General features: G+C 34.0%; 1 protein-coding gene across 9 annotated transcripts in view; it reads right to left on the reverse strand.

Annotated features, from left to right (window-relative positions):
• The window catches only part of PDLIM5 (PDZ and LIM domain 5), a 219,392-nt gene that overhangs the window by 172,576 nt on the left and 31,260 nt on the right, over positions 1-15,556 (reverse strand). Inside the window, exon 1 of one of the 9 annotated variants that reach the window (XM_042935864.1) lies at positions 14,302-15,064. The exons of the other annotated variants lie outside the window; for them this stretch is intronic. The gene's annotated coding sequence lies outside the window, so the exon portion shown is untranslated. Of the gene's footprint in view, positions 1-14,301; positions 15,065-15,556 lie in introns of those variants that run through there. 9 annotated transcript variants of the gene reach the window in all.

The following is a 15,556-nucleotide window of genomic DNA, read 5'->3' on the forward strand; positions in this document are numbered from 1 at the left end:
AAAGAGCTGTGGTCATACCAGGAAAAAAAGAGAATTATTTACATGCCTCCTGACCATAATAAATGTCTACTACAGAGAAGGACTCACTTTTTCCAGAAATATCTATTAACACGAGGGATATCTTGGCAAAATTTGACTTAGTCAATCTTATTTCAAATTATTTTTAAAGTGTTCCAGCTTTCATTCATATGAGCAGAGAACTCCTTTTATCTACTAAAAGTAGGAAACAATGCCCAGCCCTAAAGAATTCCATAAAATAGGGGCACCTGGGTGGCTCAGTCAATTAAGTGTCCAACTTTGACTCAGGTCATGATCTCACGGTTCATGAGTTCAAGCCCCACATTGGGCTCTGTGCTGACAACTCAGAGCCTGGAGCCTGCTTTGGATTCTGTATCTCCCTCTCTCTCTGCTCTTTCCCTGCTCCCTCCCTTCTTCTCTCTCTCTCTCTGTCAAAACTAAATAAACATTTAAAAAATTTTCAAAAAAAGAATTCCATTAATTATTTGCAATGAAAACCTATGGGCTCAAATAAAATCAGAAATGAAAAAGGAGACATTACAACTGATACCACAGAAATAACAAAAAATCATAAGAGACTACTACGAACAATTACATGCCAACAAGTTTAACAAACAAGAAGAAATGGATAAATTCCTAAAAAGCATACAACCTACCAAGAGTGAATCAAGATGAATCAAAATCTGAACAGACCAATTACTAGTAAGGAGACTGAATCAATAATCAAAAACACCCAACTAACAAATTTCCAAAACCAGACAGCTTCACTGGTAAAAATCTACCAAACATTCAAGAAAAAATTGATACCAATTTTTCTCAAACTATTCCAAAAAACAGAAGAGGAGGGAGCGCTCCCAAACTTATTTCATGAGACCAGCATTACCTGGATACCCAAACCAGACAAGGATGCCACAAGAAAACACACAGTGTGTAAAAATCCTCAAAAAAATATTAGTAAACCAAAATCAATACATTAAAAGGATCATACACCATGATCAAGTAAGAATTTATTCCAGGGATGCAAAGATGGTTCAACATATATAAATCAATGTGATATACTACATTAACAAAATGAAGAATAAAAATCATATGATCATCACAACAGATGCAGAACAGGCATTTGACAAAAATGAACATCCATTTATGATAACTCTCAACAAAGTGAGTATAGAGGGAACATACCTCAACATAATAAAAGCCATCTACGACCAGCCTACAGCTAACAGTGTACTCAAAGTTAAAAAGCTGAAAACCTTTCCTCTAAAATGAGAAACAATGTAAGGATGCCCATTCTCACCACTTTTATTCAAAAGAGTATTGGAAGCCCTAGCCAAAGCAATTAGGCAAGAAAAAATAAATAAATAAAAGGTATCCAAATTGGGAAGAAAAAAATAAAACTATCACTATTTAGGGATGCCTGGGTGGCTCAGCCAGTTGAACATCAGACTCCTGATTTTAGCTCAGGTCATGAGTTCACAGTGGGCTCTGTGCTGACAGTGTGGAGCCTGCTGGGGGTTTTCTCTTTCCTTCTCTCTGTGCCCCAGCCCCACTCACATGCATGCACATACTCATATTCTATCTATCTCAAAGTTAAATAAATATTCTAAAAACCTGTCACTACTGGCAGATCACTATTTATATATAGAAAACACGAAAGGTATCATCAAAAAAGTCTTAGAACTAGTAAAAGAATTCTGTAAAGTTGCAGGATACAAAATCAATGCACAAATATCTGATGTATTTCTATACACAAATAGTGAACCACAGAGAGAAGAAAACAATCCTTTACAATTACTCACAAAGAATAAAATACCTAGGAATAAATTTAACCAAGTATTGGTAAAGACCTGTATATTGACAATGACAAGACACTGATTAAAGAAATTGAAAAACAAATAAATTGAAAAACAGATAAATACAGGTAACAATTTAATGCAGTCCCTATCAAAATTTTAAGGACAGTTTTTAAAGAAATAATCCTAAAACAACTAATCCTAAAATTTGTATGGAACCACAAAAAAACCCAAATAACCAAAGCAATCTTGAGACAGAAGAACAAACTGGAAGCATCACATGCTCTGATTTCAAACTATATTACACAGCTACAGTAATTTAAACAGTATGGTTACCAGCATTAAGAACAGACACACAAATCAAGAGAACAGAGAGTCCAGAAATAACCCCACACATATATGGTCAATTAATTTATGACAAAGGAGCCAAGAATATACAATGGGGAGAAGACAGTCTCTTCAATAAACAGTATTGAGAAAACTGGACAGCCATATACAAAATAATAAAACTTGACCACTATCTTATAGCATACACAAAAATTAACTCAAAATTAATTAAGGACTTGAATATAAGACTTGAAACCACAAAACTCCCATACAAAAACATAGGCACTAAGCTCCTTGATATAAGCCTTGGTGATAACTTTGTTTTAAAATATAACACTAAGAGTACCTGGGTGACTCAATAGTTAAGCATCTGACTTTGGCTCAGGTCACAATCTTGTAGTTCCTTGAGTTCGGGCCCCACGTTGGACTCTGTGCTGACAGCACGGAGCCTCCTTTGGATTCTGTGTCTCCCTCTCTCTGCTCCTCCCCCGCTTGCATTAAACAAAGACAAAAACAAAAACCTAACACCAAAAGCAAAATCAACAGAAGCAAAGGTAAACAACTGGGACTACATCATACCAAAGAGCTTCTGCACAACAAAGTAGACCATCAACAAAATGAAAAAGTAGCCTACTAAATGGGAGAAAATATTTGCAAATCATGTATATGATAAGGTGCTAATAAATAAAAAAAAAAACTCTCATATAACTGAATAGCAAAAAAAAAAAAAAAAAAAGCAATTAAAATCAGGGCAGATGATTTGAATAGACATTTTACCAAAGAATACACACAGATGGCCAGCAGTTACAGGAAAGGATGTTCAACATGATGAATCATAGGGAAATACAAATCAAAACTACAATGAGAGATCATCTCACATGTGTTAGAATGCCTATTATCAAAAAGACAAGAAGTTTAGTGTTGGCAAGGATGTGAAGAAAAAGGAAACTTCATGCACTGTTAATGGGAATGTAAACTGGTGTAGCCACTGTGGAAAACAGTATGGAGGTTCTTCAAAAAATTAAAAATAGAACTACCACATGATCCAGAAATTCCACTTCTGAGTATTTATCCCAAACAAACAAAAACACTAACTCAAAAAGATGTATGCACCCCCATGTTCACTGCAGCATTATTTGCAAAAGCCAAGATACAGAAACAACCTAAGTGTTAATCAATGAGTGAATGAACAAGAAATTTTGTATGTACGTGTATACAAATATATTTACAGGTGACCCTTAAGCAATACCAGGGTTAGGGGTGTTGACCCCTCGCACAGTTGCAAATCTGCATCTAACTTTTGACTCCTCAAAACCTTATCTGTTAATGGGGTGTTTGGGTGGCTCAGTAGGTTAAGCATCTAACTCTTGATTTCCGCTCAGGTCATGATCTCACAGTCGTGAGAATGAGCCCCACTCTGTACTGTGTGTGGAGCCTGCTTAAGATTCTCTCCCTCTGCTCCTCCCCTGCTTGAACGCACAGGCGCTCAGTCCATTAACACATATTTCATATGTTACATACTGTATTCTTACAATAAAGTAAGCTAGAGAAAATAAAACACAATTAAGAAAATCATAAGGAAAATACATTTACAGTACTGCAAAAAATCCACATAAATGGATCTATGCACTTCAAAGCTACCTTGTTCAAGGGTCAATTATATAATGTAATATTACTAAGCTATAATAAAGAATGAAATCTTGCCATTTGCAACAGAAAGATGGACCTCAAGGCATTATGTTAAGTGAAATAAAAATAAGTCAGAAAGAGAAAAAGAAATACCATATGAGATCTTTCTTATGTGTGGAATCCACAAAAAAAAAAAAACAAACACAAAAAACAAACAAGCTCATAGACACAGAGAATTGTTTGGTGATTGTCAGAGGTGGGGGTGGGGGGCCTGGAGAAATGGGTAAGCTGTTTTCTTTTTTTTTTTTTTTTTTTTTTTTTTTTTTAAGTTTAAATATATATTTTTTTTTTTTTTAAACCTATGGGGAAAGCTTCTCCCTGTATTTATACCATTAACAGCTTACACCTATCATTTGAGCTGTCTGCTAAAGAAGAACAAAATACCAGACACTTAAATTACGAAGTCACATAATGAAGTGAAGACAGCTTTAATCAAAAACATAATTACTTTGTGAAGAGTCACACATTACCGATTGAAAAATCTATTTCCAAACATGGCCAAAGAGGAAAAAAACCTTCAAAATTTTTCATATTATTCAGATATCCTTCCTCCTGCCTCAGTTTCCTTCCCATTCCTTTTCTTACACATCCATACACTCATTCATTCTGTACCTGTCTATTTATTACTCACCAAGAAGGCACCGAGAAACAGGCAATACACGGTGAACAAGAGAAATGGAGGCTCTGCTTTTGTGAAATTAGTATAGGAATCTGACGGACTAAATAATTAGCAAAATTACAGCACTCAGATACAAATCTCATAAATGTACTACCTTTCTTTAATGAAAGGTATAATGTGAAAAAAATATAAGTATCTAATCCAGTCTATAGGTCAACTGGGTGACTCAGAAAGTCCGAGGATTAGCCAAGTAGAAAAAAATGGCAAAAAAATCAGTATGTGTGAAGATTCTAAGCTGGAGATACATCATTACAATAGCAAAAAATACATATGTATGAAAACACAAAAGTAACTGTTATATATATTTAATTTTCATTTTTCAACATGAGCAAAAGACTCCTGGGGGTGCCCAAATTTTAAATTTAGCCACTGATTTTGAGTAAGAAACGTTAACACCAAAATCTTTCTGCAGGTACAGTCCAAATGAATCCTCTTTTTAAAGCACACACATTTGGTTTCTCAAGCCTTAGCCCTGACCTCAAAGCCCCGATCACTCCTCATTTGAATTACTGGCTGAACATCCATGTTCATTTAGCTAAGCAGTAGCTAAACAATTCTGTTAGTTTTCCAAGAAGGATTCTCTAAGAACAGATATAACAATGTAGTTTTTCCTTTAGGCTTGTATCTCCCTCAGAGCATGAAGCTACACTGCAGTCTGGCAGTCTCCCAGAGTAAAAGCTGTGGGGGCTAACAGTGGCCCAAAACCTTCTGATTTCAAACTGGAGAGTGGCACACTGGATCCACATTCTTCTGCGTTGCAGCAGTTAACACAAAACAGATTCCCATCTTATTAAATTAAGCTCTTTCATGATCTCTACATAAATCTTTGTGATGATATGCACACACAAGCCACACTACGAACAAGCTTTAAGTCTGAACTCCAGAATTATTCACTAAGATAATTCACTAATAATTCCCACTTTATCTTTCAGATAGGAACATGAGAGATGATCACAGTCAATTTTATCTTTCCAATATGAATTTTGCTTCATACAACCGGTAACCACATCTCTATCATCAACATATCATGGTGTATAGGGTCCACTAGGTATAAGTTGTTCCTGTTTTTTTCTTTTTTTACCTCTATAACAATACTGATATTACGTGTCTGAATTATTATTTTCACTTCTTTAAATAAAAAGTAGTCATTACTAGTAGGATTACTAATAGGATAAAAAAAATCAATTATCTTCTCAATTTTATTTTATTTTATTTTTTTAACGTTTATTTATTTTTGAGACAGAGAGAGACAGAGCATGAACGGGGGAGGTTCAGAGAGAGGGAGACACAGAATCTGAAACAGGCTCCAGGCTCTGAGCTGTCAGCACAGAGCCTGAAGCGGGGCTCGAACTCACGGACCGCGAGATCATGACCTGAGCCGAAGTCGGCCGCTTAACCGACTGAGCCACCCAGGCGCCCCTATCTTCTCAATTTTAAAATACTAAGCAGAAAGATTTTATTGACAGTAAATATATTATTGTTAAGACATGCCCTCATAATCCTCAGCAGGATCACTAGGAATACAAAAACATCACAGAAAAGTGTTAATTCATTTTTTTTAAACAACTTTTATTTTTTTATTTTTTTTTTTAAACGTTTATTTATTTAAATAAATAAATTTATTTATTTAGCCCCCGACGCGGGGCTCGAACTCACAGACCGTGAGATCGTGACCTGAGCTGAAGTCGGACGCTCAACCGACTGAGCCACCCAGGCGCCCCTAGTGTTAATTCATTTAATCCATCAACAGTGCCTTCTTTTGAGAGAAATATTACATATGACAACGAATTGTAAATGAAAGTCTTAAAAAAAAAAACCCTACACCAGAGTATAGTTTTAAACAATTCTTAAATCACAATTCACTCACTTGTGAGCTTGAAGGTGACACACCTGCTGGACATAAGTCTTCTGAAATCAGAAAGATGCGAACTTAATGCCTTTTTATTTACTACCATAATGGAAATTTACCGAGGAACTACATTAAAATGAGACATATAATTTTAGATAAATCTGATTTTTCTAGAATTAACTGAATTTGTAGGCTGATATCTATTTTTGCTCTAGTTTTTAGGATTAAGTCAAATGGAACCTGAAATTGGCAATGAGTGGCAGGTTGGTCTCTCCTTCATTAGGTCAAATGTGCATCTGGCAAACTATCAGTCCAAACATGTTCTGGTTATCAGTGTGCTGGCAAAGCAGGCCCGAAATAATTCAACTTGCTGCATTAATGCTGTTCAAGTTGCAAAAATAAAACATTTCCCCAGACTTTATTTGGAAAACAGCTTGTACTGATCTTCATAAAAATGTCCTCTTACATATTCATCAATTCAATAACACTTCCATAAGAATTCAATTACTGGCAATAGAACTGTCATTCCCGTTTTTACCTACGAAGCACATAATACATTTACTTAGTAATTAAATTTAATATTCAAAAGATTCTAAGTTTTTTAAATTTCCTAGATAGTTTGTTACATGGAAACTGTTTTCACTGCCTGATGGACAAATTTGTAAGTCCAGAAAAAGATGGACAAGTAAGTATAATGCTAAGACTTTTTTAAAAAAAATAACCAGGCTCCATTTTAATTTTTGCCATGCTACCTAATAGAATATCTTGTTGAGGTCGATTTATAAGACAATCTTAATTAAATCATATTTATAGGTTACTATGACTTAATAGAAAATCTTAAGAAAAATCTTCAGCTAAAGTTTAACTATTTTACTCTGTAAACCTATACAGTAAAACAAGACCATGCTTGTACAATTATGTCATTTGAGATAACAAAATGCTGAAATAAAAAATTATTTTAATATATGTGTTGATGTTATTTGTCGACATTTCAAAAATAAGTAGTATCGGGCGCCTGGGTGACTTAGTCATTTAAGCATCCGACTTCGGCTCAGGTCATGATCTCACAGTTTGTGAGTTCAAGCCCCACGGTGGCTCTGTGCTGACAGCTCAGAGCTTCGGATTCTGGGTGTGTGTCTCTCTCTGCCCCTCCCCCACTCAAACACACTCTCTCTCTCTCTCTCTCTCTCTCTCAAAAAAATAAATAAACATTAAAAAAAATAGTATCTTTAGAGTAATGCTAATAGTTAGGGATATGTCATATCAATAAGCTTTTCAAGTTGAATACAGAATTAACATTAAAGATATACTATAGACTATAATACAGACAAGAAACCTGATTTGATCCAAGCATAATTTAACTAGTCAGTATTGAGGAAAATCAGGCACAGTGCCAGGCACAGTGGTAGGTCCTAGAATTCAAAAACAAATATATAAATTATAGTACATCCTTAGGATAAACTCATACGCTATGGCTGAAACTGAGAAAGATTTAACATGAAGAAAATCACACTGGTTTCAGTCTTAGAAGATGTATGGGAATTTCCAGGTATACAGAGCAGAAAAGCACAAGGAAATGTTGCTATAAAAGCCTTAACAATACATAAGAAACATGTATCAGAGGGAGAAAAAAGTTACAAAGACCTGGAGACATGAAAGTTAGTCAAAAAATAATGTGACCCAGTCAAGATCCTGTGTAGAATGAGAAGGCAGATTACAATATTCTACGAACAATGCATACTTCTAAAGGTTTTTCTGACCCTTTCAAATGCTCCCACTATTGGAGAATAATCTTTCTTGAGGACATTTTGGCTGTAATTATCAAAACCTTAAAATTACATAAACTCTTGGTTCCAGTTAATAGACCTCTAAGTCCTCACTCTTAACCAAATAAGAGTACAGGATATTTAGAACAGCAGCGTGTTTAGCAGGAAATGATTATCTTTATGGTATGGAGTGTAAAAATTATAATACATTCATGAAATTAAATACTATTCAGTGATGAAAGGACCATGAAATGAGATCTCTTTCTATGTCAATAAATATGTGATCTATACAAATTTGAATCCATGGAATATTAAGTGAAAAAGTAGGAGAAGACACATCAGTAAAGAAAATACACAGGTGGCAAAAAGGCAAGTGAAAGATGCTCAGTCCAGTTATAAGATGAATAGGTTATAGGGATCCAAACATACCATAATGACTATAGTTAACAATATGATATTCTATACTTGAAAGATGCTAAGAAAGTAGATCTTAAATGTTTTCACCACACACACACAAATATTACGTGAGTGATGTTAACTAACTTTAGTTAGTGACCCTTTCACAATATATACATGTATACCTAATATATATTGCATATCTTATACAATGTTATATGTCAATTATTTCTCAGTAAAGCTGGAAAAAATGTTTAACTAAAAAAGAAAAAGAGATGCTCAACATCATTGGGCATTAGGGAAATTAAAAGCAAACGGTGGTTTTCTACAACTGGATATCGACATGCAAAAGAATGAAACTGGACCTCTTCCTTACACCATGCATGAAAATTAATTTAAATGAATCAATTTATCAATGAATCAATGAATTAATTTAAATATATTAGCACAACTATAAAGCTCTTACAAGAAAATGTAGGAGTAAGTCTTCAAGACTTTGAGTTTGGCAAAACCTTTTTAGATACGACACCTAAAGCACGAGCAAAAAAGGAAAAAAAAAAAAACAGAACTGAACTTCATCAAAATTAAAAACTTTTGTGGTTCAAAGAATAAGTGAAAAAAAATTTCACCCACCAAATGGGAGAAAATATTTGCAAATCATATATGTCATAAGGGACTTGTCTCTGGAATACATGTTTAAAAAAAAAAAATCTCATTAGCAATAAAAAGACAAATATCCCACTTTTTAAATGAGTAAAGTATCTAAACAGACATTTCTCTAAAGACACACAAATATCCAATAAGCACATAAAATGATGCTCAATATCAGTAGCCATCAGGAAAATGCAAAGCAAAACAAGAATGATACCACTCCATATCCACTAAGATGACCACAAACAATAACAAGTGTTGGCAAGAATGTGGAGAAGAGTGGGAACCTCATAACACTGCTGATGGGAATTAAAATGGTACAGTCACTCTGAAAAACAGTCTCATAGTTCCTCAAATGTTTAACGAAAAATTACCATATGACCCAGTAATTATTCTACTCGTAGGTATTTACCCAAAGCAATGAAAACATACTTGCATACAAAAATTTGTACATGAAAGTTCATAGCAACAGGATTCACAATAAGCCAAATTATAGAAACAACCTAAATGTCCATCAGCTAATGAATGGATAAATAACATGTGATATATCCATAGCAGAATATTGTTCTGCAATAAAATGGAATGAAGTACTGATATCTGTCACAACATGGACGAACCTCAAAAACACTGTAAGTTCAAGAAACCAGACAAAAAAGGTGACACATTGTATGATTTCATTCATATGAAATATTCAGAACAGGTAAATGCAAGAGACAGAAAGCAGACTGTTAGTTGCCAAGGGCTGGAGGCAAAGGGCAATGGGGACTAACTGCTTAATGGGGTTTCCTCTGGGTGTCATGAAATGTTCTGAAAAGAGATGCTGGTTATACAACGCTGTGAGTGTACTAAAATGCCACTGAATTGTTGACTTTAAAATGATTAATTTTGTTGTGTGAATTTCACACAATTTGTTGTGTGAATTTTGTTGTGTGAATTAAAAAAAAAACTGATCAGTGTATCCACCATGCTGAAAACCCTAAGGATCTTGATTTTATTAAAAGGTACCCTGCATATCTATACAGAATGACTAAAATTAAAAATACTGACCACACCAAGTGTTGATGAAGGTGTCTAGGAACTGGCACTCTTATACAGTGCTAATGGAAATGTAAAGTTTTACAACTACTTTGGAAAACTGGCAATGTCTTAAAAGGTTAAACGTATACCTTCTGTGTAACTCAACAATTTCACTCCTAGGTTTGTAACCCAGAGAAATGAAAGCCCATGTCCCTACAAAGACTTATGTATGAACTCACTGAAGCTTTCTTTGTTAACAGCCAAAAATGGGAAACAACTCAAATGTCCATTAACAAATGATAAATAAATGTGCTGTATCTATACAAAGGAATACTACTCAGTAATAAAAGGGAATGGACTGGGGCACCAGGATGGCTCAGTCAGTTAGGTGTCCTACTTCCACTCAGGTCATGATGGAGCAGGTTTGTGAGTTCGAGTCCTGCATCGGGCACTCGTGCTGTCAGCACAGAGCCTGCTTTGGATCCTCTGTCCATCTCTCTCAGCCACTCCTCTGCTTATGTGCACATGTGTGCATTCTCTCTCTCTCAAAAATAAACATTAAAAAAAAAAAAAGGGGGGGAGAAGAGACTATTGTTAGCTACAACATGTATGAATCCTGAAACAATTATGTTGAGTGAAAAAAATTCAGACCAAAAACCCCACAAAAAACTGAGTACATGTTGTTATGGTTCCATTTATATAAAATTCTAAAACATGAAAACTAATCTATAGTGTCAGAAAGCAGATCAATGGTTGCCTGGGATGAAGAAAGGAATAAAAGTAGTAGGAAGGGGTTACAAAGAGCTCCCAGGAAATTGTGGGGGGTGATGGATATATGTCTGCTCTCTTGATTGTGGTGATAATTTCATGGGTATACAGATATACCCAAAGTTATCAAAGTGTATATTTCAAATATGAGGAGTATACTGTATGCCAGTTATACATCAGAGAAGCTAAATATTTAGGTTATAAAATATATAAATGATTCCATTTCTGTATTTTAAAAATAAACATTTGTACATACAGAAAATATACTTTTTCGTAGTATTTAATAATTCCTACTAGGATTATAAGATTTTTTTCGTTTGATTTTCATCATGGAAACTGAAAAATGTATTTGAATACTGTTTGTAATTCATCAAAAATGAATTAAACTTCTGCTAGGTAAGAAACCACATTCACACAAGAAAATCACTTAATTCCAACACACTATATTATAATAGAAATCTATAGTCTTTCAAGCTAGAAAATATATATACAAGATTTTGCTTCATAAATTTGATTTGTCTCTACTGTCTCTTAATGTAAAATGAGAAAAAGTAATTCTTAAATCTAAGAGGCTCTTCTGGAATTAGTTCAGAATCTTAGCTGAAAAAAGGAATATCAATATTGACAATTATGTAATTATTTCAAAAGGACCATTTTTAAAAATAAATTGAAGATCTCTATCTTATTATAAAAACAACATTCCTTCCTTTATCTGATTCCAGCACAAGAAAACTCTAACTTAAATGAGATGGAGATGATGAAACGGACAATTCATCTTACTGATGCTATGAAAAAATAAGGCACAGTTTACACATCGCAGTTGTAAGGGTCATGAACCTTAGTTGTCACCGAAAACTTCCGAAGACATAAAGAACAAGCAATATAATATGCAAGTGATGTATTCTGCAAGTTAGCCAGACACTGAAGATACATTCCAACGGGATTATTCAATATCCAATTTGTTCTCAGTCCAAAAAAAAAGGGAAATTGTTCCAAGATTTAAATGTGAGCTAGCAATAGTAAAAGTTTCCATAATATGATAATATTAACTCTAAAATACCAGTTGGGGCGCCTAGGTGGCTCAATCAGTTAAGCGTCCGACTTCATCTCAGGTCATGATCTCACAGTTCATAGGTTCAAGCCCTGCATCGGGCTCTGTGCTAACAGCTCAGAGCCCGGAGCCTGTTTCAGATTCTGTGTTTCCTTTTCTCTCTGTCCCTCCCCTGTTTGTGCGCACATGCTCTCTCTCTCTCAAAAAAATAAACATTTAAAAATTTAAATAAATAAATAAAATAAAATACCAGATAAAAGTAATCAGTCAGGAGTTCAGAATTATGCAAGGAAAATTATTTAATCAAACACCTGCTCAAGACCTTGGAAGAGGGTAAAGTTTCTAGTCTCAAGTGCAAATGCTAGAGGCTGGTTAAATCAATCCTGTCAGCAGCCAGAATCAATTTCTGGCTTTCGTTCTGAATAAGGTGATGATCATTGCATTTTTTCCACAATGAGAAAGTGGCCACACCCTTAAATCAATATATGATTTAGTGAACACACTGTTGGTGAACACAAACAAGGTTCATAATGGCACATAAAAATTCCCACTGGGAATAGATCAATGATGCTTTGTAACAGAGATGAAGAATAAACTTTTGACAAAGTTATGTAAAAAGCAATGGCATACAGTCATTTAATATTAGAGCAAAAAATTCATACTCACATATAGTACAAAAAGAATCAGTCATGGAACTGAAAGGCGTATTAAGAATCTACCCCTACCTTCTTCTGGGTAGACCCCAAATTAATTTATTGAATTACTTAACACTGCAACATTGCTATTTATTAAAACAGTAGTCTAAAGAATCATTTACTTTCTTGAATCCTGATAGCTGACTAGCCACATTTTTTAAATCCTAAATTAGCTTCTCTCCTGGCACAATTATTTGCGCAATTATTAGAATCATCGGATTATTTTAGTATCATCCTGCATAAAATATAAACATCAAACTAAAGAGAAATTTTAGAAAGATAATACATGCAATACCCCCAAATAAATAAATTTGACCTTCTACTCCTTTGAGTTATCTCACCAGTTCTTCATCCACAGTCGTATGGCAGGATGTGATCAAGAATTACAAGTACTATGAATAAATAAATGTAGTATATGGGATTATAATTGTAGCTATTTTACCTATAAATCTTCAAATAAACATTTTTATTGAGGTTAATTGACATAACATTGTATTAAATATTTTTAATTTTGAGAAAAACTGAGTGGAAAGTATTTTTGCAGATGTCAAGGTTTCAAAGATTTAAAATACAATCTAAAATCATTCGAATATTATTTTACACAGAATCAAGTATGTAGAAACATATTCATAAAGAGTATAATATTTTAGTCACTGTTAACAGATGTTTAGGTAATTTTCAAATTGTTTATTAGTTTTAAATAAATTTGCAAGTAAGTCATCATAACAGTCATTAATAAGATTACCCACACTTTACATCTGATGTTTTCTGTTATTAACAGCCACATAAACATTGGTCAACAAAATAAATAAGCATGCATTTTTTTTAAACCCTCTGGATGTAAAGAATAATTACAAAGTCAATAACCTACAAAGTCATAAATTACATACATTGATGATAAATGCCTATATATACTGACCTCAAAAGATAACCATGATGTATTTATCTAAAGAAGAAAAGGAAAGTTGAGAACAACATATATTTGTGGGGGACACTGGTATGTATCAGAGCACAGAAATGATGAGTAAAATGCTGGAAAGATTATACCTCAGAAGGAGGCTAGACAAGGCTGAGGAAATTTTACTTTAAATTGTATAGACTTCTATATTATTTGAATATTTTATAGGTATTAAACTTTAATTTTTAGATAAAATATGTATTTGGTTTAAAAGGTGTTATCAGATGCTAGTCAATATTCTTGATATTCTACATCTCATTAATAAGGATATTATAACCAAAATCATAAAAGTAATAAATTTTAACTGACAGTCAAACTCTAGACTAAGTTCCTCATTTACATGATATTTATCATTCATATACAAGTGTCTATGTGAAATATGTAAAACATATATGCATATGCATTCATAGGAAGTGCATGTTGTATAATTTAGGATGATCACATATTCTCAATCAGACTGTAAAGTTCTAGAACCAGGGACAGAGTGTCCCAGACTGACTTGTGCCTGGTTCACCGTTACTAGGATATCTACTTGTCTCAATCCATTCTATTCCCTCATGACTAAAAACAGCCCACATACTGAGCCTGAAGGACTGCCAAATTTTTTAGGGCTACTTGTATTTCATCAACAGAAGAAAACACACCTTTACAACATTCCAAAAGGGACGTCTTCTGTAATGCTCTCTCAATGGGTGGTATACAAAGTAATTCTTCCTGCAAAATTACTCTTCCATAAAAGGAGATGAGCTGTACTCACTGTTGACTTCACTTCCTTAGTACTCTTACTCCACCTTAACTCATGGAGAGATAATGCCCTTAAGGCAAATGCTTCATGGCATTTGCTTTAGTAAAAGGCAAAGCATTTTATGACATCTAAAACAGCCCAATAAAGGAAGTGGTGAGGGGAATGCAAAACACATGCCCAACTAGAAGGCCTCAAAGACATCTCCTAACTAAACTGAAATTGACATTGCTGAAAAACTGACTCAAAAAGTTAAGAACACTTAAAATGTGTAAGTGTTCTATTTTAAAGATGTATGGATTCAGGGTTATAAAAAGGTTTGCCTGTGTATTTCACTTAGAAGTGAAATTTTTGTACCAAATAAATAACGAGATGTTTCTTTTAAGGCTGCTGATAGTAGGCAGTTAATGGCAAAGACAGGACTTAGAAGTGACACCACATTTTTAAAAACTATTCAAAGGTAAAAGCAAATCATTTTAAGGATAGCACTGATTTTTTTCTATTTTAAAAATTGTATTTCCAGTCCTTAAAGGACAAAATAACATCTCTTCCTCTAAGGGGGGGAGGGGGGATTATTTCTATTTCTAAAGGACTTTGGGAAAGGATGCCTAAAAAATCAACATCTATGAAAGGAAAAAAAGTTTTCCCCAATAAAATGAAGGTAATATGAATTTCTGAAAAACCTGAATGAATATAAATCTCACAAGTCAGATAAGCACCATTAAAGGAAAAACAGCTCCCTATTTGCAGGTAAAAAAAAAAAAAAAAAAAAAAAAAGTTTCAAGAATAATGTCAATTACTCCAAGACAAAGTACTGTACTTTAATCAAACATCAAACAATAATGTCAATTACTCCAAGACAAAGTACTGTACTTTAACTAAACAATCAAACATCAATCAAACATCAAAAGTTGATTTCACACACAGAACCACCATTCAGTAAGCTACAATGTACCCGCATCAACAACAAATGCCTATAATGAAGGATGCACTCACCAAAAGGAACAGGTTAATTCAGCAACTGGATGGACTTGTGTAGAAGGCTGGAAGGCCAGGAACCTTAGGAAGGCTCAAAAATTGTATTTCAAGTATTTGTGTCCTTGAATCACTTATGTTGCTTATTAAAAACACAGATTCCCAGTTTCTACTGCAGGGAT

Source organism: Panthera leo, chromosome B1 (assembly GCF_018350215.1).
Source record: "Panthera leo isolate Ple1 chromosome B1, P.leo_Ple1_pat1.1, whole genome shotgun sequence".
In the NCBI taxonomy this organism is placed as follows: Eukaryota; Metazoa; Chordata; class Mammalia; order Carnivora; family Felidae; genus Panthera; species Panthera leo.